The sequence below is a fragment of the Panthera leo genome, chromosome C2 (assembly GCF_018350215.1).
Source record: "Panthera leo isolate Ple1 chromosome C2, P.leo_Ple1_pat1.1, whole genome shotgun sequence".
Lineage (NCBI taxonomy): Eukaryota > Metazoa > Chordata > Mammalia > Carnivora > Felidae > Panthera > Panthera leo.
In genome coordinates, this window is record NC_056687.1 from 28114045 (window position 1) to 28137598 (window position 23554).

Sequence of the window (23554 nt, forward strand, 5' to 3'; positions counted from 1 at the left end):
CCTAGAACCTCCATCATAGAGAGAACGGTCAACAATGTTGAATGTTACAGTAAAAGGTAGATCTGTGGATTTCTGTTTGCATTTGTGATTAAAGTCATGATTCTGAGAATCTACATAAGCAGTCTTTTTATTTCCTCCCGTCAAGTGTAGAATTTGGCAGTTAGGTAGGTCATTTGACATAGTCAGAAATCTAACTGGGTAACTCCTAACTCACCTAACTGGAGTTTGAATCATTCATTTGGATTTTCTAGAAGTGAACACATTGTTTTCTAACTCTGTGTCTTCTGGCTACACTCTAAGCTCCTTAAAGGTAGGGCTTGGGTCTTGCAAGGGCAAGGCCCTTGAAGGAAGCTTGATACTTGCTTTTGTTACGTATAGTAGTAGAATAAAAATTGGCCTCTACTCTGTGAAATCTTCAGCCATTTGCAGGAGTAATTAAGAATAAAAGAAGAGAACCAAGGATTCAGCATAATGTGTGTGCCAGGACCAGTAGAATGCTAAAGAATGGAGAGTTAACAAAGGTAAAGAAGACCCTCGAATTTAACAGGAAGTCAGACTTGCCCTAGCTACTGGAAAGACATTCTTTATGGATTAAAAAATAACTATTATTTTCAATTTACAAATGAGTTTATAGAGGCAGACAGGTTAAGTCACTTCTGGAAGATCCTAATGTGTCAGCAGGAAATCAAAGCCTGAAGTTCAGAACTTGCTTACCACTAAAGGGCTCTGAGCTGTAACCTAATAGAGAGGTTCCAAACTTTCCTAAAACTTCGCTTCTCAGGTCATGGGTCGTTATGCTTTTCCCCCGAGGTTAGTTTTACATGAAGAATTCAGGGGAAACCTGCACTGTTAAGTGACAGAGAATTACAAATGCTATTATCTTTTTAGAAATCATATGGGGCTTCCTTTCTCAAAGCCGAAGTGGGAATAATCCATGGGAAGATAAAACATCCTCCCCACTACCATCCTCCTCCAAAATAAACATTTACTGCATAATGAACAAATGTGGGACAAATACATTTACTTGCAAAATGATGAAGGCGATTGTTGCTTCCCTTGGAAGAGGTTTATTAGATATTGGTTGAAAAGGTTCATCTCTTGAATAATAACCAGGCATAAACTGTGTCCATGTTACCGTGCAGCTTCTTTTCATTTTTAGCCTCACTGCAATCTTGAAAGAGGGCAGGGAAGAGTTAACCTAAGGCCCAGACAGTCCCCTGCTGATCTGTAATGAGTGAGAGCTGAAGCTGAATGTCAATAGCTCCTTGTGAACTTGGGTAACCCAGCTGAGCCCTCTGCTTGCCAGAGCTGGAGGAGGTAATCAGCTTGACCTGTGTGACCTTCCTGAGGCTGTGCTCTGTCCTGCATCGAGAAGCTTCTTTGCATATGATTCCTACATGCTACTCAGTTGAACTTCTTTTAGGAGAACTGATCCTGAGTCAGCCTTAAGAGGAAACAAAATATAAATTAGTCAATGCTGGTTGCAGGTTGCACAATATAGTAGATGCTTTAAAAAAAAAAAAAAGTAATAGGAACACATCCTGGAAACCTCAAAAAGATTTCCAGGAACAGCTATGACATCTGCCCTTCCAGCGTTATTAAAATAAATTGAAGGTTATGGTAACAGTTCTATCAGCACTTCAGATTTCTTGTGGAGTTGTGTTTCATCAAGTGCTTTCACCTTTCTGGGTTTGGTAAGTGGATTTACTTTTGTTTTATTGTTTACTCATCACTGTTTTCATTGCATAGTCCCAAGGATACCGTACACACAGGGTTTACAGTATAGACTCTAAGTATACTTCATAAGATTTTCTTTGAATTTCTAACAGCATTTTGTCCTTATTCTGTTCAATAAATGAAACTTGAACAATAACTCAACTTCTATCTGGGTCTAAATATGCTGTTATTAGAAGAATATTATTCACTGAGAGAATGAATGTAATTCTGCTGCTAAACTGCATAACTTACATAACCATATCGAAAATGGCACAGTACTTCCCATAAAAGTAAGAGCGATTTGAATCACAAAGATTAACCTATCATAGACTATACAAATCCATACGTAAGTCCCATAACAAATACAGAGTTTATATTCCCAAGAAAATGGGGCTTAAATGTAACAAAAATGTTCAGTTAACTTATGCTCATAGGGGTGTCCAAGTATTCCAAATCAAAGGCACATTATTCCTCGAGGAGCTAGAAGCTTTACTCCTACCCTAAAGCAAACTTACCTCCAAGTATATCTATTATGCATATTCAGTCTTTAGAACTGAGGAATCCTTCATCATGACAAATGAATTTTGCCTGGAAAAAATAAATGTGTAAGCTGTAGTTTTCCCTAGTTTTTATAATAATGAAGTTTAAAATTCTTAGTAAAGAATTGCTCCAGAAAGGTGATATCTTTATCAAATACAATCAGCCACCGTCATAACTTTGCAGGTTAAAGGAACGCAGAAGATACTGCTGCAGGGTGGGCAAAGGAAGCCAGTAAAGTGGGAAGTCACAATCTGTCATCAAATATTGTAAAATACTTTGTCGCCTTCTTTGGACAAATGCACATGGTGAAACTGTGGGATGGGGGGGGGGAGAAAAAAGCCTCCAAACAGTTCTATATTAAGCTTAACATTATACTCTCAGCTTGGTCCTAAGAGAAACAACACAATTATGAACCCTCAGATGAGCCGAGGCAACAGATGATAAAGATTACTTGAGGGAAATGACACCTATATTTTTGACCAAAACTGTCAAACACACACACACACAGAAAAACTACATAACCACTGCACTTTACCCAGACTTGCCCATTTCTGGCTCAAGCGTCGTGTTCACTGACAGCTTGCACATCTCTGGATAAATATCTTAAGAGGACAATTCCCAAAGGAGGTTGATTTTTCAAAACACATGCCACGTGCCCAAGTAAATCATGTATTGAGACTGGACTCTGACAGCCAACTTAAACGAATGAAATATATTTTCCTTGCCGATTTTTAAAAGCTTGTCAAGATTGGCTTGCATGATAACTCGTTATTTTAAGCAAAGTCTAAATTTGTATATAGAGTTGGCCTCTAGAAAGTATCACGTTTGTTTTGCCCCTAGAATATTTTCTTATTACAAAGATGTGTGGAATTAATCTCTGTGAAAGTAAATGTAAAAAGCAAATCTTCTTTATCTCATGGAATCGCATTATAACTGCACAGGAGCACTTCGCTGCTTTATTTGGAGTGACGTTTTTTGCTCCCCTGTCCCATGTCACCAGCTCTACCACCCACACCTCCCTGAAGGGAGAAGAGCTCTGTCAAAAGACTGCCTGGTAAATCAAAGAGCGCTTCGTGGACAGTCATACTGTGTGTTGCACCAGAATGAGCCCTAGTTATGCAGCATTCTCCAAATGACTTTCTGCTGGCTCTCTCTTCAATCAAATGCCTGATACCTGAAATGAATGAGGAGACTTCGGAAATTGCTCCAGTAGCTAGGTTAAGCTAAACAAATACACTTAAGTTTTGCCTAGTTCCATAGTTCTATAGCCAAATGTGATTTGCACAGATTAGCTGCCAAAATATACTTTTCAAGCGATCTTTACTGAGCTCACAAACATGACCATTGTGCTAGGTACTAAGCAACATGAAGACTGATAATGCTACCATCCCTCAGACATTTTTAAGGGCCGTACATGATGGAGACTCTGTCACACTGTGATGAGTAAGGGGAAAGAAAGACAATTAAGATACGATGTCCAATCTACAGGAGTTTCCATTCAAGCAAGAGGAAAAGAGAAGTAATAATTATAATAAATTGTACACAAACCATAAAAGAATTATAAGTCATGTACTGAGTACCCAAAGATGGGAGAAATCGTTGTTGTTTGTTTGTTTGTTTTTTCTGAGCCACTCAGCAGAGGTGGCCTGAGTGAGGCCTTCAAAGATGGCTTTGAACTAGGAACTGGAGATGCCCAATGCTACTTGAGGATCCATATATTAGTAGGTAGCCCAATACTGGAAGTGCTGAGACTCACCCTGGGTAAAGGGGAAGAACAACAAAAGCTAGAAGACAGGGCAACCAATTTTTATACTGTGTTTATTATGAAAGATTCCTAACATTCACAAAAGGGAGAGAATAATAAAATGATCCCTCAAATAAATGCCCATCACCCACATTTAAAGATTATCAAATTGGTGGCACATTTGTTTTATCTACCTTGTTTTCTTTTCTTCCTGAGTTTTTAAAAAAAAATTTTAAGTGTTTTTTATTTATTCTTGAGAGAGAGAGAGAGAGAGAGAAAGCATGAGCGGGGGAGAAGCAGAGCAAGAGAGGGACACAGAATCCAAAGCAGGCTCCAAGCTCTGAGCTAGTAGCACAGAGCCCAACGCAGGGCTCGAACTCACAAGCCATGAGACTGTCACCTGAGGTGAAGTCGGATGCTCAACTGACTGAGCCACCCAGATGCTCCTCTTCCTGAGTTTTTTGGGGTTTTTTAATTTTTTTTTTTTAATTTTTTTACCATTTATTTATTTTTGAGACAGAGAGAGACAGAGCATGAACGGGGGAGGGGCAGAGAGAGAGAGGGAGACACAGAATCGGAAGCAGGCTCCAGGCTCTGAGCCATCAGCCCAGAGCCTGACGCGGGGCTCGAGCTCACGGACTGCGAGATCGTGACCTGAGCCGAAGTCGGACGCTCAACCGACTGAGCCACCCAGGCGCCCCTTCCTGAGTTTTTTAAAAAGGATATCCCAGACATCTATCAGTTCACCTCTTCTGATTTCAGTATGTGTCTCTAAAATGGATGGGCATTATCTTATATAATCACAATGCGGTTATCATGAACAAAATTAGTGATAATTCTGAAGTATCACCTAATACTAGGGCCATATTAAATTTCCCCATTTTCCTCAAAACTGTCTTTTTACATGGCTAATAATAAGTTGGTGATGGGTTTTGTTTTCTTAAGCTCAAATGCCATCCCATGGAGTTGGGTAGTATCTCATAGGCAGTGGGATTTGCTGGAGGGCCTGGACTATATCTAAATCCTTATTGAATTGCCCTGTACCTAGCACAGTTCCCAGCCCAGGATTAACCCTACACAAATGTTTGCTGAACTGCACTGACTTGAACTGAATAAAGCTTTTAAGTAGATTGGCATCTCATCAATACTCAGTTTTAACACAGTGTTAGTGGCGCTAGGAAGGGGCATTGGAAAGCCTGTCCTCACAAAAACTCTGTACGCTCAAGGAGGTGGTAAGACATGTGGTCAAATTGTAGGTGTCAAAGTCCTACAAACCATAAACTGGAACTTCATAGAACAGAAATTTCTCAGTTTATAGATTTTCTGAAATGACAAGTCTTTGTGCCTTCTGGGTAGAGGCCATACTTTACTTACCCTTGCATACCTGAATAGACTAATATCCGAACAAACTAATATCAAAGATAGATGTTCCTCAACCAGACCAAAATATTTCCTTCTGATGATTAAAATTTTAAAAATATTTCTTTCAACAATATTTCGGGTGGGTTTTTCTTGGACTAGCCTGTGTATTCTTAGTACCTAAGTAAAGAAACCACCTGAAGAGAGAGAACTCTATCCAGGAAGAATGGTACTGATCACTGTAGCAAAGTTTCATTGCCTTATACTTTGACACACACTTATACATTTCTTATCCCATTGTTTTGCTTTGTTACTCACAATTAGTGGAATATATAAATAGTATAGTATTGTCTAACATTTAATAGGTAAGTAAACTGAGGTCCAGAGTAAGGGAGTGCTGTAGTCAAGGCCTTGAAGCTATTTGTTGGTGGAGGCAATTTGAAGTCAAGTCTTTGGATACCAAGAACAGCGCTGGTGGTTTTATGTTTCAACAATTTTCTTGATTTTAATTTTCCATTCTTAGCATTGTTTTGATTTCAACTGTTCGATGGCACCAAATCTATTGAGCAGAAGAAGCTGGAAGGCAGCGAAGGCTCCCTGTCTTTGTGGGTGAAACAAATAAATAAACTTTAAGCAGTTTGAAGTATCTTTGATAGCTGACAATGTCCTCTTCATATAATTTTTATAGATTCTTCAGGATCCATTATTATTTTTGAAGCTCTCTTCCAAGAAATAAACAGAATCCTATTTCCCCAATACAGTAGGCCTCTACTTGTAATTAGTGATGAGTTTAATTTGTTCATAGTATCCATAATATATGTATTGTATGAATAGATAATCAGATATTAATACTGCATTGACTTGACATTAAATTTTACTATGAAAATCTTTATAAGATCGGGTTATAGTATTAAAATAAAATGCAGAGAGCAACAATTAGTTCTGGTTCAGTTATTCCATGGCAAATTATCTTCAATTATTATGAATAAATGTATATGGATCTTGCATTATTAATATGCAAACTATGAGTTCTGCATTCAGCTTTGTATTGTTGTTCCTTGTATGACATCCATTTGGTCAGCTCGTATTCTTATTTCCAGTGCTACCTGAGTTTCCAATTTTTAAAAAAAATTTCCCTTGAGGTATTTTATTTTAGAAGGTTTTCCCAATTTTTGAAAATGGAATTGTTTTGCACAAGTACCTGTAGAAAAGACTGTGTAATTGTCAAGTGCTGTGATTTCTAAAACCTAAAGAGATTGGTGTAAGATATGAATAAAGATTATTTTGGATTTTCTTTTATCTAAAAAGCCCTAGAAATTTAATTGTAAGATCAATTGTCTCCACTTATGAGTCAAGTCTGCTTATAGGAGCTATATTTAGTTCCAAAATCTCATTGCAGAAGCTTCTGATTGAGATCACACTCTGTATTTTCACACAGTGATTTCTCAGGACACTCCACCGAGATAGGTGCTAATTTCTATTCTTCTTCATTTCCTACAAGTGGAATTAGAGTGAGAATGTTCAACCAGCCTTTTTTTTTTCCTTTTAAATTAACTTTTAGCACTTGGAACATTCTTGGAAATGAAGGAAATTCATCCACTTAGATCAGGGAGGTGTGCAGATTTACAAGACTGAAGTTTTTTTCCTCATTTTGTTACAGGATTTGTTACTGATGGGTACCAGGGGAGATGTCCATTGACACTGAAAATATTCTTTAAGGAAGGGGAAGGATGGATGCTATTTAACTTATCAGAGTTGTTGCATTTTGAAACAAAAGAAAAGATTTTCTAGAAGAGTGGAGTTAAGTTGTAAACAAAACGTATATTATACACAGTATGGGTGGGGGGGGGTCCTCTGGTAAGGTTCAGGCAGTAGGAAGTTTATCTTACAAAAAAGATGGTATTTGGGAGGGATGCTGAGAGGCTTACAGTGACTATGTTTCATCTCTTTCTGTCTTGACCACAGCACTGAACCAGAGGCCTTGCATAAAGTAGGTGTTCAATTAAAGCTTGCTGCATGAATAAATGCATGAGCCCAGGTTTATTCTGAAAGAAAATTTACATTCATATGACATAGTATCTATTGGAAGCTCTCAATTTCAACCCCTATCTCCTCTGGATATCTAGAAGATGCCAGTGTGAGCTTTCTAAAATGCAAACCTGGTCCTGTCATTCTTTTCGGTGATCACCTTCAGTGGCTCCCATTTGCCCATAAGAATCAACCCGAATCTCACAGCGTGACATGGGAAACCCTTGCCTGGGACTCCAGCTTCATCTCTTACTCCCCCTTCCCCACATTCCACCCCCCGCCCCTGCAAATAAATTAAATGCATTGACTTGTATTCTCTTTCTGTGTTTTCGTGTATGCTGTTCCCAGCTTTCATATTTTTAAGGTACCTGGCTAATCACTACCTATCTTTTAGTGTCAGTTCAAAGCTCACCTCTTCTGAGAAGGTCTCCCTGAAACCCTACTTCCTACGGCCTGGCTGTCTCTCTGTCTAGCTATGGAGAAGGTTCTCTGTATCCAGTGGGGTTCTCCATATCTAGTGCGGCTTCCTGTCCTGGGTCTCTCCCTGATTTGCTCTCTGAATAACCCAGGTCTTTTCACCTTTAAATTCAAGGCACTCGGCATTATAATACCAGGTATACAGTAGGAGCTCAAACATGTTGGAGAAAAAAAAAGGGAGCATGGGAAAGAGAAAAAGGAAGAATGTGAGAAGGTGGGGGAAGGGAAGGAGGAAGGGAGAGGGGGAAAAATTACTATTTGTTCAGGCCATTTTTCTAGGCTCTCTAAGCCAGAAATGAGCTCTAAGTGGAAAACAATGCCCAAAATTAAAACAAACAAACAAACAAACAAACAAACAAAACTTCTAAACATAAAACATACATTTTAAAGAATTAGCTCTTATATTTTGTAACTTGTTCATAAGGCTTAAAAGCAATAGTTTTGATACAATTCCTCTTGAGTGGCTACATGATTTAAAAAACAAAAGCAATAATTTTCTCATTAAAGCCTGCACTTTGAAATCAAAGAAAGCATAATTATTTTCAAGTTTATTTGACTCCGATGTTAAGACATAAAAACAATTCAGAAATAACCGAATTCTCACTCTAAAAAAGTTTGCTTAAATACCAAGTAAAAAGTCAATTAGTTTGCAGTATCCGGTGTGTTTTGGGGTCATGAGATCAGTCCATTTTACTTCCTCTTTAACATGGGCTGGAGGCTCTTAACTATTTATGGATTTCACTGATCAGCAGGCTCGGCGAAACTCCAAGTAGCTCCGTATTTTAATAGAAGTGGGGTTTTCTTTAAACAGGGGTGCATTTAAAAAGAACTTCAGATAGGTCTGAATATTTTCCTTTATGATATGTAAACGTGCTATCATTTTGAGAAAAATACGCAAAACTAGTCTTGCTAATTATAAAATCTAACACTACAATATGAATTCCTAAGGAAAAATTAAGACCTGGTGCTGGGCGTGGGGCGAGAGCATGCGCAAAACACTGAACACTGGCAGACTGTGAGTAGATGACCCCATTTGCTCCTCACGCACACTCCTCCTACCCGTCTCCAAACTGCCGAGATTATCAGAGACCTCAACAAAACAAACAAACAAACACATACACTGTACAGGGCCGAGAGGATTGGGGTTTGACTTTAAATGTGCCGGTGAAGGTAAAACTCCTTGGACTGATTGTTCATGTATGACAATCTTGCTTTGGTTCTAATACTGCCCTTCACCCCTTTGCCACCTGTCCGCTTACAAACATTGAGCCCGGCAGTCGGGAAATCTGCCTATCTCTCAGATCAAGAAACCCTGCCCAAATCCATCCAGCCCAAGGCCGTTCAGTGCAGAACAGCAAGGCTACGGCAAAACTGAGAACCCAGGCCCTGGATTCCCAGTTGGTCGGACCACTAGACCACATTGCACCATCGGAGCAAAGACAAACATGAATTGTTCCAGGGCCGCCTCTGTTTGTTTATGAATGTGTTTGCAGCCGTTCTGAAGCTCTGTTGTCCTCATTTCTCTTTCCTGTTTGCAATTTGTAAGCATTTCTGTCTTCCTTTCCCCTTACCTAACCTATTTCTATGATACCTAACCTATTTCTAGGATCACTTTCATTCTTCTGTTTTAAATGGATTATGGAGCAAGTGAAGAATAAACTAGAACCCAGTAACAGGTTCTGGTTGTCTGGACGTTTCTACCAGGGCATTGATACCTATCTTTCTACGGATGATGTTAAGGAAGTGCATCAGTACCAAAGAGTATCTTACAAAACAAATAAAAAAAATAAAAGGTGCTTAGAGCAAAAAGCAATCTCCAACTTTCTCTACACTTTGTGAGTCAAAGAAACTCAAGGCAATGAGGAGGTGATGGAAGTTAGATCATCGATTATGCTTCTTTTAACCCAAATGCAATGGTGAATTTACCCAAACTTATAATGATGTAAATGAAACCTTTCTTTTCAAAGTGCCTATTTAAACACACAGGGTGTATCCAGTATCTGGAAAGATAGACCCACAGGCAATTTGCAGCTTAAAAAAACATGACCAATGAGACAAAACTGAAAAGCCTCGAAATAAAGTAGGGGGAAAAAATTTAGCACATCATGATTGCTAACACTTGACGGAAAAGCAGACACATTTTAGAGGAGGTCAAGAAGGTAGACAAATTGCCGTTGAACTTTGAACTTGAACCCTAAGCGTCCAAGAGATTTTCAGCTTAGGACACTGGTTTTATTTATATCTAATTTCATCTGACTTTATTCCTTGATAAAGGAATTACAGGTTTATCTGAACACTGTAATTAAAAGCCATGGTCAGGTCAATATTGGGCTCATGAATGTAACGAATATATAATATTTCAATCAGAAATCAAAAACATTCTTGTAAAGGCAAAATTGTTTTCTCTAGTCTGTAAATCTTAGAGCACTTTTCTTATTCTCTCTTGGTTTCTAAGGTCTCTTTCTATTTCTCTTGGTTTCAAAATCTGTGTTTCTGGCCTTGAACCCAGGAACACGTGAGGAGGGCCGCTCAGTCATTGAAGCATCCATCTGGTCACCATGACAAACTGGTCCTATAACTAATAGAGCCGGACCCCTAGGTCTTTGCCCTTGTGTATCTGTAATCTGTGGCTAGTGGCTTCAGCCTGGGCTGAGTGGCAGCAGACAGCCACAGTGACCTCTTATGAGTAACCTGGCCAATAGCCCTGACCCAAGGGTGGGGCTGGAGCATTTCAGTCACGTCCATTGCCTAATCCTCCCAACTCCAGCAGAACCTAAAAGAAGCAGGAATGGGGATGACTCTTACCTCAAAAATGGGTGTAGAAGGAAGAAGGAATATGGCCAAGTAGCCCTAGGGGGTTAGAGGTTCCTGGCCTCCATGTCTTCCCTCTTGGGACAGGCAGGACACTTCAGCTCTAACCGATGGTTAAAGAGGATAAGACCTTTGGAACTGGGAGCTAATGGCCAGATTATTCATTTGTCTTAAAGGAAACAATTTAATTAGGAGCTAAACCACTCCTGATATCCACTCCTGAGAGGAAAGGGGCTCTCAGGATCCCTAGGAACAGAAAGAAGAATGAAATTCCACAGTTGGTTAAAGATTTTAGGAAGCCAGTGCTCTCTGTGACACACCCTGGTTATGATAAAATTGTCAGCCTAATTCCTTGTAGTGGGAAAGCTAGAAAGAGACCAGAGAGCAGTATGCTGGTTTACTAATTCCCATGAGAAGTTTTTGGTCCCTTTCGTGTTCCTGATGGCTCCCTGAAATATTTTCACAGTTTGGTCTTTGATGATCTTATCTGGTCCTGGAGAGAAGTCCCAACAATTGCACGTAAAAGAAATCTCATGAAACCTTGCTATCATAGAATATTCTTTTGTGTCCTGGTGTCCTTGGTGTTTGGAATCCCAGTAACTACACAATTATGAGCAGAAATTCCCCCACTCAAATTATCCTGGTCATGGCCGTCCAGAATGGACACACCTGGAAGAACCAGCTAGTAGAGCTCTGAGTTCTCAGTGGGCATGAAGAGAAATAGAGAGACAGTGCTATTTTGCTAACAGAATTCCCCTGAGGCTCACTTCTTGGTGACTTCCAGCAGACCCCTATCAAATTCTCTGATGTAGCTACCTAGCCCAATTCCTTGATGTTGCATATGGTCTGGAGGAAGCTAGTGCTATCCCAAATAAAAAGGGAGGAAGATTCACTCATTCATCCTCTTGACTCAAATGCCTAAAGAAAGAAGAAGCCCTTCTAAGGTCGTAACCCCATTCTGTCTTTGCTTTCTCCTCTTCCCTGGGCTTCAGCTCCATTTCCAAATAAAGACAAGTTGGAGAATCTGGTACTTTTTCATTTCTTTCCTAGAATCTAAGGACATGAAGAACCCATAGAGACTGATTAACTGCTTGTTCAATTAATTCATTTATTCATTCATCCATTTAGCAGGCATCTCTTTAGGACTTGCTTTACCGTAGGCACTTTTGGGGGGGGGGAGGAGTGTGTTGAAAATGCAAAGACATAAAATATCAGTTTTTGCCCTGGAGAAGCTCATATCCAGTGCCGGAGGCAGATATGGAAACAAATGCTTTGGGTGTGGCTCATGACTCACCAACTGAGGTGTATGTGCAATAAACATCATGTGTCTGTTTTTTCGTTTGTTTGCTTGTTTTGTTAAGGAGATTAAATGCTACTCTGAACTCTCATCTTACAGAGCATCTGAGAGGTTCAATTTCAGTCATCACTGAGGATCCCTTCCTGCTTTGTCCCTCTGTCACGCAAAGGTCCTGTGGTTTTTTTTTTAGCCCAGAGCATGTGAGGAGATCCCCTGCAATCTGTCCACACAGACTATCCTGGATGCCCATGGTCTAAGCTTAGAGATTATTCTGCCCCTGAAACCCAAGAGTGAGTGTCTCCTCAACTGTTCTGACCGTGGCTCATAGCCTCATCCTAGTCCAAGGCCAGTATCAGAGTATAAGCTTGAGTAAGTGATGCAGGAAGGGAGTAGCTACCTGTGGAGCATTTGGGACTCAGAGAAGTTGATGTTTCCTTGAAATATGCAAGGGCACAGGGATGGTATCTGGGGTCAAAGAACAGAATGTGGAAAATAAACAGAGATAAAAGAGCCTTGTGTATTCCAGCCAAGGTGAAAATACTTCTGTAGCTAGTGAGTGTGTCTACACGTGTATGTGTGTGTATGTGTGTGTGTATGTGGTGGGGGTGATAACAAGAAACGAGGCTAGAAAAAAAGGTTGTGACTAAATTCTTATGGTAAGTAAGGGGGTTTTCAAGGTGAGTTTCTAAGGTAAATAGTTTAGGGTCATTGCCTACACTACAGTATAGAGGGGAATCCGTGAACTTTGGAAGCTGTCAGATGTAGCTTGAAATCCAAGCTCCAGTGTTCTCCTGCCATCTGGCCTTGGGCAAGCCATTTAACCTGTGCTTCGATTTCTATGATCTGTCAAATGGGCATAGATGATGGTAACATCTACTTTCAAGGTTTTTTTGTGTGTGTGTGAGAATTGAACAAGACAGCATATGTAAAGCATCTGCATAGTCCTAGGCACATAGAAGTATTAAATAAATGTTAGCCCAGTAATATTACACTTGTAAAATTATTTTTATGCCACTAGATTCACAGCAACATGGAGAGGTAGGGCTGGCATGTATTACAGTACCATCAGGCAGCTTATAGAAGCATCCAGGGATCAGAATTTAAAGTGCTCATTGGACCAAACATACTGGCAGACATAAGATTTCATGTGACATTATGGATGACAATGGCCCCAAAGGTCAGAAGAGATGTACTTCAGGAGCAGCAGGTGGAGGGTGACGGAGGTGATGATTTCACCAGTGGAAAGGCAGTGTCTGGCACCCAGACACTACCCAAGTTGTTTTGAGATTCCCCAAAAGAACATGATAAAAACAAAAATGAGCAATCAAAAGATGGCAAGTGGTGTCTTCGTTTCCAAGGTCTGCTGTAACAAAGTACCACAAGTCAGATTTAAAACAGTAGGAACTGGGGCGCCTAGGTGGCTCAGTCGGTGAAGCATCTGACTTCAGCTCAGGTCATGATCTCGCAGTTCGTGAGTTCGAGCCCCATGTCAGGCTCTGTGCTGACAGCTCAGAGCCTGGAGCCTGCTTTGGATTCTGTGTCTCCTTCTCTCTCTGCCCCTACCCCACTCACACTCTCTCTCTTTCTCAAAAATTAACATTAAAAAAAAATAGAAATGTATTCTCTCACAGCTCTGAGGGCTAAAAGTCCAATATTGAGTTGCCAAGAGGACCATGCTTCCCCTGAAATCCCGGGTAGAATCCTTTCGTGCCTCTTCCTAGCTTCTGGTGGGAGCCAACAATTCCTGGGACACCATGGATTGCCTCTATTGTTACATGGTGTTCCCCCGTGTGTCTGTCTCCATGTCTTTTTTCTTCTTCTTCTTTTAACGTTTATTTCTTTTTGAGGGAGGGAGAGCATGAGCAGAGAAGGTGCAGAGAAAGAGGGAGGACAGAGGATCTGAAGTGGGCTCCATGCTGACAGCACACAGCCCAATGCGGGGCTCAGACTCAGGAACTGTGAGATCATGACCTGAGCCAAAGTCAGATGCTTAACCAACTAATCCACCCAGGCACTCTTCTTTTCTTCTTCTTGTCATGACCTCAGTCATATTGGATTAAAGGTCCACCTGCTTCATAGGACCTCACTTTAACTTACGTCTTCATCATGTCTACAAAGACTTTTCCAAATAAGATCACATTCACAGATGCCAGGGCTGAGGACTTCAACAAATCTTTTTGGGGAACATAATTCAACCTACAAGTGATGTTATGGAAAGAGAACTGAGCTGAGAGCTGTGTCTGTGGTAAAGTTACCTCTTGGGGGTCAGGTGTATATTTGTGAAATTAGGAGTGGCTCTAAAATGCTGTGATTGTCTGAGCCTCTCTTGATCCTAAAAATGAAATACATCTAGAGGCAAAAACTGAAGTAACTAATTGAAACCATGTGTTCAAATCAAAACTGCAGTTTGAGGAACCAGGGATTACATAACTAATAACCTAAGCCCTTACTGACCCTGGCTACATTAGGAAGAAGTGCTTATGAAAGAATGCACTTCATTTGAACAATTTCTTCAGTCGGGCAGAGGATAGATTCTCTTGTGTAACTGACATTTCCCACCCCTCCCTTAAAATGTGCTTTGGTAAATACATTTGAAAGAAACAAATGAAGTGCAAGAAAATTTAATTTACTCTCTAAATCTCATCTTCCTATACAATGGAAGTATAGGAATTGTGAGTGTTGGAATAAAACTGTTTTCAACCCCCCCCCCCACCTTAGGTTAATTGTGAAACAAAGACCACTGAAGACCTTCCACTCATCATTTACATCTGCCTTCTCACCTTCCTTAACTTTCATCCCCGATTACAGTAATATATACATAATATATATATGTAGTTTTCTCAGTAGTACAACTGATGCGTGGGTCATGTTTTCCAGTGTGATTTTTGTCCTCCGAACATGCCACAGTGTAATGGAATCTTGCCTATTGATATCCAGCCAACAATTCCCACATCATATTTTCTCATCATTACATGTTTTATGATTTGATTGTATATTTGAAGGGGCAACTGCTAGGATTCTATCTTGGGTTGACACTTACCCAATCTTCCTAATAAGGATATAAAAGTTTGGTAGATCTTAAAAGGTAGTTCAAATGGGAAGAGAATTCTTTTAGGGGGATAGTTTGAGAAGAGACTTAGGGGCTGAAGAACATAGCACGTTTTTGAAGGAAATTGTTTTATTTCATTAGTGATCTAGTCTCAGATGAGCCTGTAAAAGGCATGGTGGGCCCCAATTACAAAAGGGCTTTGTCTGCAAGACTGAGAATGTTGGAATTTATTCTGTAGGCAGCAAAGAGCCCATGAAAGTTTTGGGGAAGGTGGCTAACATTTGAGTGTTTTAGGAGGCTATCCTGTTAGCAACACAGAAGGTGGGCTGGTGAGGGAGAATCTGCATTTGCAGAGACCATCTGTGAGGTCATTACAAAAGTCAAAGCAAGAGGTAATTCCAGCCCGCACCAAGCTAGTGATGTTGGGAGAGAAATGGAAGGTATAGATATAAGAGACAGGGCAGACCCAGAAACAATTGGTCATTGGCACGAAAGTGGGACTTCTGGTCCTAGCAAACGGAGGAATGATGTGACCCCATGATGTGACCATGAATGTGTGAGAAGGACTGTGTTCTATTTTGGACGTGTTGAGTTTGAGGTGACTTCAGGACAACCCAGTGAAGATGTTCCCTGGGAAGCATGAGGTCACTATCTCTGCTCTGGCATGTTTATAAAGAAGAATCCCAAGGGCACAGACTACAGCTCAGTGTCCTTTGCTGAATTCAGATGCCCTGCACTGTGTTTATTGAACACGTAGGGGTCACACAGAAAATCCAGGTTGATCTTTACACAGCATTTTTCATCGAACATGCAAGAAAGTCATTAGCAACTCCACCTATCTATTCAGCCATAGATGCAGAAAACTTGTAGTTCTAACATTCTTAGTGTAGCAACTTTTGAACAGGACATCCTTCTAAAATCAGCTTTTTACTGGGGAGTGAAAAGTGATGCAGGAATAGCCTGAAGTCACGTGTTCCATATCCCAAGAAATGGGAGTCGATTTCAGAAGCCTGAACTCCCAGATGCCTACTTTCATCAGGTTACTTTTTTTTTTTCCTTTGGTAGTTGATATATTAACATTATACATTACAGTAGTTTCAAGGATCCTGTTTGAGAAGAATGATGAGAAAAAGTGTTTTTTACCCATAAAATGGTGGTAGGAGGATGGGGGGAGAGAAGGGTGGGTTAGATGCCAAAAGCGATCATGTGTTCTAGATATGCCCTTGGTTGGTATGCTCATAAAAATAATTTACAGGGGGAAAGTTGACATGGGGCCACTTTGTGTCCTTACAAGCAGTGCCTTTTGACTTCAGTCAAGAGAAACAAAAATATGAATAGGGCAGAGGTAAAGAAACAACATGACATGCTGACATGTGGAGACGCAGCACCAAAAACAGTTATCTTGCCCCATTTGACAAAGGAAGTTCATTTGCTTTTCTGTCCACTCAGGCAGGATGGAATTGGAGAAGGTATTCTGCACCAGAAGCCAGGATCTTTGGGTTCCAGTTCTGACTGTGCCCCTAAAGAGAAGTTCTGCTACTCACCTTGGGTAAATCACGTCACCCTCTGCATGGTGGCAGTTTGGCTATAATTTTCTCTCCTTCACTCGTCACCTTCTCCATTGATTCTCCAACCCTTCAACCTTCTTTAAGTAATCACTCATGAGATACATAAAATACCTCTGTATTTTTGGATGTTGTATATTTCCTACTGAAAGAAGCTCCTCTTCTTGTGGCGAATAATGAAAATTACAAGTGCCTGGCTCATTTGTGTCAAGATGATATGAGGAAACTGAAGGTCACTCTCAGCATACTTTACCATGCCTCCCAGGCATTGCTGATAAGAAAAAGACAGAAGGACAAAGACAAAATTAACTTTTAATTTCCCATCCAAGCTACAACTAACAGAAACAGAGAGACGGGGAAGACTGTCTTCTAATATACAAGGGAGAATTATATATTAAATATCTTATCTGATTTAACTTATCAGAGATAACCAAGCATGCGACTATTTAAATCTATATTTATAGGGAAGGTTGGAGCTCTGAGCTCCAATAAATTTCAGTGACACATTTTCATATCTAGTATCAGTCCAAAAATCTTTTGGCCCTAAATTAGATGAATAAATAAACAAATCAGATACATTAATTTTCTCTTTGGAGTAGTTTTCTTTCCAAGCAATCACTCAAGTTATTTACATGCTGATAGAAGACATTACTTAACATAATGAGTAATTTTCTCACTCTGCAAGGTATTAGCCACCAAACAGGCTTCAGTAATTTTTTTTTTAATTCTATAGCCTCACCAGGTATCTTAGTAAAGAACCTGATTTTTTTTTTGTATCTGACTTATTTTATGAAATTGGATCAATAATTATGACAGCTAAAGCATTAGCCATATAAGCCACCAGACAGTATGTCGAGGATATATATTAACTATGGGCAATGAATTAATTTTGCAGAATACCCAACCCATAAATGAGCTATGAAGCTTAAAGAAAAGGACTAGCACTTTCAAATGATAGATTTCAAGACAATTTTTGTGTGAGGTCTTCTTATAGAAACTTTTCATCTTCGCAAAGCGTGTCTTAATTCCACCCATTTTATGACCGCAAGCAAGGCACATCCTTGGCTTCAAAAAAGTCCAATTCAGCAACAAAGTTTAAACATATATATAAATGAATCAATTATCACTTTATTGCTTACAGATTTATTCTTTATTTTACAAATGTACAGTTTACTCTATTGCATTTAAGTCTAATCTGATTTCTATAATAATGATTGCTCAGAAGCCCATTTATTGTATAAAACAGGTTTTACATTTGCTCTAACTTTTTCAATACTCAGGATTCCTACTGAATAGCAATGCACCACTCAAGAAATATGTACGATACCAGCTTTAGATTTGACAAGCTCTGAAACAGGCAAAGGAATAAGCATTCCTCCAAAGACAGTAGTCAAAAGCTACATAATAATTCTACTTTATCCTAAGTCAGTGCAGTGTAGGAATTCACAATGAAACAAGAACTCCAAGGGAAATAATAATCTTGGACTCTATAGTCCAGGCAGTATACATAGCACATACAATCTGACTATCCAGAGTTTCAATCTTCAAACTTTCCCTTTGCTGAGAGAACGTTAAATATTCTTTTAGAAGTCCTAGGCTTAGTCTTAAACAGTAGAAATAGAGGTGATATTTAAACAGACAACTATGCGAGGAATTAAAAGTATTTTCATTTTATGTTTAAACAAGGTGTGTAGGTTTCTGAAGCATGGACTTTTACAAAATAACATTTAAAATTGTTATTAGTGGTAATAGTCCATCGTAGAAAATAACAGATAAGCAAAAAGAGTAAAATAAATGTCATCCATAGTTCCAAAATTACTAATATACATACATTCTAAGTTGAGTTGTGTCCTCCCAAAATTCAAATGTTGAGGTCCTAACCCCCAGTACCTGAGAATGTTCCCTTCTTTGAGGTAGTCTTTACAGACACAGTCAAGTTAAAGTGAGGGTATTAGATTGGGTCCTAATCCAACAAGACTTCAAAAAGGAGAAATTTGGTCACAGACCTACTGCACATAGGAGGAAGGCAATGTGGAGAGATATAGATAAAAAACACTGCCTACAAACCAGTGAGACAGGCCTAGAACAGATCCTTCCCTCCCAGCCCTCACAAGGAACCAGTCTTGCTGACACATTAATTTTGGACCTATAGTCTCCAGAACTGTAAGACAACAAACTTACGTTGTTGAAGCCACCTGGTCCGTGGAGCTTTGTTATCGGCAGCTCTAGAAAACTAATACACTGTTCATCTTTTTGCTGAATATATATATATATATATATATATATATATACACACACAGACACACATACATACATGCATACACACATATGTATAAATATTTTTGAGTTGATATAATAATTTAATACTGTTTTATAATTTTTTTTCATTTTACATGTAGGAACATCTCCCTATGTCTTAAGATATACTGATGATGATGATGATGATGATGATGTTGATGATGAAAAGGTTAACTTTGAACGAATATTTATTAGGAACCAGGCACTGTTCTAAGTATTTTAAGTCTACTATTTTAATCTTTATGGCTTCCAGAAGAACATAATTCTTATTGACTATATAGTATTCCATTATATGAACATATCTAGATATTTGAAGTGTATCTTATTATTAAATATTTAGATTTATTCCATATTTTGGCTTAAATAAACATCTCTACCATAAGCATTTTTATATCATAGTCAAGATGCATACATATTACCTTCTTGGGATGAGAGTCTATGGATTCATAAATTTAAAAGTAATTTAGCAAAATGTACATATTCAGATAATACATATTTTGTTTTAAATTATACGTAAATATAATATTTACGTGTGTGTGTGTGTGTAGAGAGAGAAAGAAAGAAAGAAAGAAAAAAGAAAGAAAGAAAAAAGAAAAGAAAGAATTATCTTCTAGGATATTCATACAAATTTTACCAATTTTTATTCCCTCAGAAATAAAAGGAAGTACCTATTTCCCTTTATCCTCTTGTTCCTTAAAGCCCAGTCAATTTGTAGGTAAACAATTATCTTACTGCCTTAATTTGTGTGTTCCTGACTTCTAAAAACTTGAACTTTGAAAGTCTGTGCTTTAGTCCTTCCTTTTTTATTTTTTGGTGAATGTTTTGTTTGTTTACTTTTAGTCTGAAGTCACAGCAACAGTCTTTCTCTCTGGGTTATTTTTATGATCCTTCGATTTCCCAATGTCTTCTCTAGTTTAAGAGTTAACATCAGTCATTCTTTGGTCACTTCTAACCCACAATGCTTCTTGTCCATTCTAGGGTTTCTGACAACCTCAATCAAACAGAACACAAACACACACCAAGAGATAAAAAATAAAGGTCTCTACAATGAAGGAAAATGCAGTCATGAAGTTCACGCGTATTGCTCCAAAACAGACCCTTATAACAGAGTTTGTTTATGCAAATTTTCATGACAAAATAGAAGAATCCGAGAGAGAAAACGAATACATTCTGCATCATTTTGCTAAGATGACTCTGACGCTGGCTCACATTAAATGCAAACACTCTTACTTCTTGTCTGAAATTTTCTCTCTGCACCATCTCTTCTGTACCCTCACTTCATCTTTCTTACTCCCTTCTCCAGGATTCAAATGTTACTATAGAGATTTAAATATGATTTTTTCTGCACTGCCTTCATTGATTTTCTCCTCACGTGCTCTATGGTTCCTTTTTCAGATGCTAATATCACACTTTACATAAATCTCCCGTTGAATGTCCCTTAATTATTTACTTCTATACCTGTTTCCCACACTGGACTGTGAACATCTTTAGATCCTTGTGCCTTTCAGCTTTGTAGTTTTAGTGCCTGATCCCAGACAAAGGCTAGCATGGAATAACCACAGAACTGGTGATGTCATTCATGGTAGGGGTATATTTGGATTGAGGGTGGATCCAAATATTTACTCTTATGTCTAAAGCTAAATCGTAGCTTTGTTGAAATTTGTTGATGTGCAGAGTTACCTCTTTGGAAGGCCACAAACATACTAGCTTACGCACAAAAGAATGATATGTTCCCTAAAGGACTTAGTTATATATCCATCCATGCATATGTGACAATTATAAATATCACTGGTCTCCGTATCTCCCCTGGTCTTAGGCTTTTGTTGTTGTTGCTTCATCTGTAAAACAAGAGTGTTGTGACACGATCTCCAAGGGGCTCTGCAGTCCTAAAATCTGTGGTTCTCATTCTACTTAGGCACGACTGGGTGTGAAGCGTCTTCGCTGCCATTTTGGGGGCAGGTTGAACCAGAGCTGCTCCTGTCACTGTCTCGAGTCTCAGAGATAGCATCCTGTTTACACACAGCAGTGCTGCCCTGCCTCTGATAGCTGATCTTATCAGACGTGGTTACTTCCAACTGTCTTCAGGAGCAGACAGCTGCTGTGTCCAAATTTGCCTGCCTCACCACTGGAGAGTGTAGTAAGACGTCACATTCCTTTTTGGGCTCCTAGACTGCTAGCCAAAGACTTGAGAAAATGCGAACTCACAGGGACAGAGAACCACATGTGAGGGCTGACCTGGAACCCTGGCTGCTTTACATTTTCATGAAGTTTGCAAATTCGTTTGGCGGCCAGGTGGGGCCAGAATTGAAGGATATCGTCAAAGGCAATTAGAAACACATTTAGTAAGAACAAATGAGCCTAAAGAAATTGAGGATGTGGCACAAATTTATAATCTGATAATAATAATAACAATAATTATTATTATTTATAAGCATATAAAGTCTACAGATGGGGATTTAAAAAATTTTTTTTTAATGTTTATTTATTTTTGAGAGAGGGATAAACAAAATCAAGTGGGGGAGGGGCAGAGAGACAGAGAGACAGAATCTGAAGCAGGATCCAGGCTCTGAGCTGTCAGCACAGAGCCCGATGCAGGGCTTGTACTCACTAACTGTGAGATCATGACCTCAGCTGAAGTTGGACGCTTAACCAACTAAGCCACCCAAGTTCCCCCAGATGCGGGTTCTTTTTGGTAAATATGTAGATACAGTAGAGTAATGTTTCAAAGTGAATACCATAAGGAGCTGGAAAAGAGAGGGCAAAATACCCAATAATTTGGAGGCACCCTGCATCCTTCTACTGCTCTGCATGCAGTGCTGGCTAGATACTTTCAAGGTCTGGGTACTCTTCTTAGTGCTAAAGCTTGGGCCAAACATTAAAGACTTAAAAATGAGGAGAAGAAAATGATACTGCCAGTTGGAAATGGCGAAGACTTATTAATCATATTATCAAAGTGATTTTCACTTACAAGGAAGCTCTGATATGCATGTTGATGTTCAAGTTGACAGTTTTGAAGATGGAATCAAGGCATCTATCTTGCCCGGAGCAAAGCTGAGTGACACCACATTAAAAAGTGATCACTTCCACCTCAACCTGGGTTGAGTCCCTGGGGCCAAAGGAGCCTTGAATCTGACTGGGCCTTCCTGAACAGCTTCTATTATGTGTCTCCCTGCAGTAGGACTGTTTGCAAAGGGAGTGACAGGACCTGAACCGAAATGACCTTGTTTCCAAAGGAATACCAACAGCTCCCTGAGAGGAAAAGATTTCCCTGATTTATGTTGAATTAAGAAGTTTAGATGTTAGCTTCTTGCCGTGGCTCCAAGGCGATAAAGAATTTCTTTACATGGATTCCGGCAATACAACAGATTTAATTATACAGATTATTTTAAATGGCTTTTGTGATGGGCAAAGAGTTGTGTTTGGCATGGCAGAGGACTCTAAGGCCTCTGGGAAGTCTCCATAAAGAAGTCGCCCATGACCTAACCTTCCAGAGGAAAGAATTACTTTGGGTAAAACACACATGTCATAAAAATTTATCACAGACGTGAAACCCAAGTCATTGGCAGTTTCTCTAAAGTTTCATTAAATAAATTTGAATAGTATTGAATTTTCATAATAAGGTCTAGTAAGAAAAAGAATATTTGGGTATCTCCATTGAAAATAATTTCCTTGTTCATATTCTGTTTTTTAATTTTTTTTTAAAGTTTATTTATTTACTTATTTGGAGAGAAAGAGAGACAGAACAAGCAGGGGAGGGGCAGAAAGGGAGGGGGACAGAGGCAGGCTCTGTACTGACAGCAGACAGCCTGATGCAGGGCTCGAACTCATGAACTCTGAGATCATGACCTGAGCTGAAGTCAGATGCTTAGCCAACTGAGCCACCCAAGTGCCCCTCTTTGTTCATATTCTTGGGCAATGTTTTCCAAGGTCATAGATAATGGAAAACATATTACAAGGAGATCAAGTCCTTGATTTTTAATAAGCACTTACAATAGGTATATAAGCTAATGATGGAGTCTTACTTGGTTATAAACGATTGCAGGATATTTTGTAATAACAACCACACCATCGTCTTAGTATGTCTGCCAAGTACCATGAAGCATCTATCAAATATATTTCCAGCCTGAAGTTGTTGGGAAAATGTAGTTATTTTTAGAGACCCTTGAGAAATTTATTTTCTCAGATACTAGTTTTCTAGCACTTGGGGAAAACCTTAACTAAACCACTTGGTACGGAAATTACTAAAATGGAAGAGATGCCACAGTGCTATGCTGCCCTTTCTGTTTTTAAAAACCTATCTCAGTGCTATTCACTGAGATAGGGCAGGACATATCTCTTGAACAAAGTTTATCGCCTGAAATGCAAAAGCATTTTTTTCCTTAAATATTGACATTGACCTTTTTGTCTTTCCTATGGCAAAGTACATAATCATTAACACTTTATTAAGTGCGAGAAACTGTGTTAAGTATGTTGTATACCTAATGCTGAAAAAGATCCCATTATATGAATGATAACATTTGGCCCATTTTTACAGCTGGGGAGACTGACGCACAGGGTGTGAAGTAACTGACCCAAGGTCATTCAGGTGATTAGTGGTAAGACAAACAGCATCCCAAACCCAGGCAACTGGATTCAGAGTCTGAATGCATCACCACTATATTGTTTGCCTC

The 23554-nt window shown here is 39.3% G+C and overlaps 1 long non-coding RNA gene across 1 annotated transcript in view; it reads right to left on the reverse strand.

Annotated features, from left to right (window-relative positions):
- Positions 1-1071: 1071 nt before the first annotated feature.
- LOC122230061 overlaps positions 1072-23554 on the reverse strand; it is a 44287-nt gene continuing 21804 nt past the window's right edge. The window contains exons 2-4 of the long non-coding RNA XR_006207264.1: positions 16566-16857; positions 2232-2304; positions 1072-1444 (exon numbers count right to left, since the gene is read on the reverse strand). This is a non-coding gene — a long non-coding RNA (uncharacterized LOC122230061). The remainder of the gene's footprint in view (positions 1445-2231; positions 2305-16565; positions 16858-23554) is intronic.